Source organism: Zea mays, chromosome 5, assembly GCF_902167145.1.
Source record: "Zea mays cultivar B73 chromosome 5, Zm-B73-REFERENCE-NAM-5.0, whole genome shotgun sequence".
NCBI lineage: Eukaryota > Viridiplantae > Streptophyta > Magnoliopsida > Poales > Poaceae > Zea > Zea mays.
In genome coordinates, this window is record NC_050100.1 from 80399752 (window position 1) to 80402572 (window position 2821).

A 2821-nucleotide genomic window follows, 5' to 3' on the forward strand; every position below is an offset into this window, starting at 1 on the left:
CTAGTACCCCACGTTTCTGCACTGCTGCTCGATCGCTCATTTCTTTCCCCCGGCCAGCCGGGATCCATGTGTCTCGTGTCTTTGTCTGTCCCCCGGCCCGTCGGACCACGACGTCCGTGCAATGGGCAATAGTGGTGCTTGGCCAAAACATGGAGCGTCGGCCCTGCCGTCGGTGTCAAGAATTACTAAGGTTGTTGGTTGCCGGCCTGTAGGTTGGCCGCCGCCGACCATTCAATTCTTCATATTACTCACTCCCTCGCTGACCGATGAACGAGAAGACGGCGACGGCGAGTTGCCGGTGTACGTTCATGACCTGTATCCACCGAATAAATTTATTTTAGATAATGGAAAAATGTTCTCGCTTCCGACCTGTCCGTAGAAAAGGTCTCAGACCACCATTATTACAGACCTCATACTTGATGAAAACAAATCATCTTAGCAAGATAGACGAAACACAAAAGGCCATTCATGTGAAGCAAAAAAAAGTCCGTTACTGGCAAGCTTGAACTAACTATTGCAAGTAAGATTTTGGTTTTCTCTTGTCAAACAGAGTCATTCATTGTGAGCCAAATCGTACAACAAAGTGAACTCGCTCCTGTTAATAACATAGAATTACTTATGTGACCCCCTGCTCTAGCCAGTTATTGAATAAATGAGCACAATTCGTAGGTGGGGATCCCAAAAACAATATAAACCACACGCCATATAAAATTAGTGTAGTGACAATCAAAAAAATAAGTGCTGGATAGATTCTGGCCTACTACAAAATTCACAAGCCTTGCTACCATTCCAATTCCTTTTTGCTAAATTATCTTTAGTTAGAATAACTCCCCCTTTTCAACAACCACAAGAAAACTTTAATTTTTAGGGGAATTTTCACACGCCAAATTTCCTGCGTAACTTTTATACCACTGTTCATAAGAAAATTTACGTTGAATTCACAGAGAAGGAGCCATTTTTTATGCAACCCCCACACAAAGCAATCCATACCCTCACACATGTCCTAATATCGGACACTCTCGCAACAAGATGGTTCCACTCTCTTAGCTTATTCCCATCTAATGATCTCTTAAAAGATACATTTAGTGGGGCCTCATTGAGTATCCCTGCCGCTGTCATGTGTTTGTGTCTAACTATATTAAACAAATTTGGGTACTGGACCCTTAAACTCAAGGTGTCCTAACCACTTCTCCTCCCATAACCTAATCTGGTTACCACTACCTAACTTGAACCTTTCCAGGCCTAGAAAAATATATTTAACGCCCAGTAAGCTCTTCCAGAATTGAGAGTCATTTGGTTTATTGAACACTTGGCCTAGAGATTTGTTACTAAGATATTATTTCCTTAGTAGGTTTTGTCAAATCCCATCTTCATTTAGAAGTTTAAAGAGCAATTTACTCAAAAAGCATTTATTTTGGATATCCCAATTTTGGTCCCCTAATCCCCCTTTTCTTTAGGTTGACACAACAGATTCCATTTTATCAGCCTGTATTTCTTTTTATGATTGACGTTTTGCCAAAATAAAATTGACCTATAGTACTCAATTTTCTTAAGGACTCCCTTTGGGACCTAAAAAGATAGCATAAACATAGGTAGGCTTGATAAGACCGAGTTTAGCAACACCAATCTCCCCCCCTTCTCCCATGAGAGCATCTTGCTTTTCCAACTACTCAGTTTCTTCTCAATCCTTTCTTCTAAAAAACTCCAACCCTTATTTGTTAACTTTTTGTAATGCATTAGCAGACCTAGGTAATGAAAAAGGGTGGAATAATATTGTTCTATCTCCTTTGCTTGTCCAAAGCATAAATTTTCACTCTTGTGAAAGTTGATCTTTAGACCTGATAATTGTTCAAACAAGCTCAAAATTAATTTTAAATTGTTTGCTTGCTCAATATCGTGGTCTAGAAAAATAATAGTATCAAGAATAGACAATCCACCATCTATTAGGTGAGTTACAACACCTCCCACTTGACCATCCTCTTTGACCCTCTGCAAAATAATGGCTAGCATATCCATGACTATATTAAACAAAATTGGGGATAATGGATCACCTTGCCTGAGTCCTTTCTTAATCTGAAAATAAAACCACAACTGGTCATTAACCTGTATCCTGACTTTTCCACCTTGAATTAAGGATTGAATCCACTTGCACCAAGTAGGACGAAAACCTTTCATTCTCAGTGTCTGTTGTAGGAAATCCCATCTGGTGTTATCATAAGCCTTCTCAAAGTCGATCTTAAAAATAATCCCACTCTATTTCTTTGAGTGGAGTTCATGTAAGGTCTCAGGCAGGATGATAGCTCCTTCCATTATATTTCGGTCAGGAAGGAAGGTCGTTTGTGTTGGTTTGATGATACGTTGGGCAACTTTCACAATTCTATTAGTATCAACTTTAGTGAAGATTTTAAAGCTAACATTCAACGAACAAATTGGTGTAACAATAATATTGTACCAAAGTTCAAGCAATGCATAGGTAATGTACCAACATGGAAATTCCTAAACAGGGCCATTAGGTCTTCTTTTATCACATTCCATAAGACTTGATAAAACTCCGGTGGAAAACCATCTAGGCCAAGCGCAGTATTATGCTTCATTTGAAAAATTGCTTCTTTAATCTCCTCTTCAGTAAAAGGTGCCACTAGAAAATCATTTTCATGATCTATAACTTGAGGAGTATCGTTACATCGTGATTCATCCATTGATACTGAGTTGCTTTCTGAAGGCCCAAACAACTTCTTATAATACTTTGTAATATATATTTTTATCTCAATGTACCCAAGAATTAAATCGTCCTCCTGTTCTAGCCGAAAAATTCTAGTTT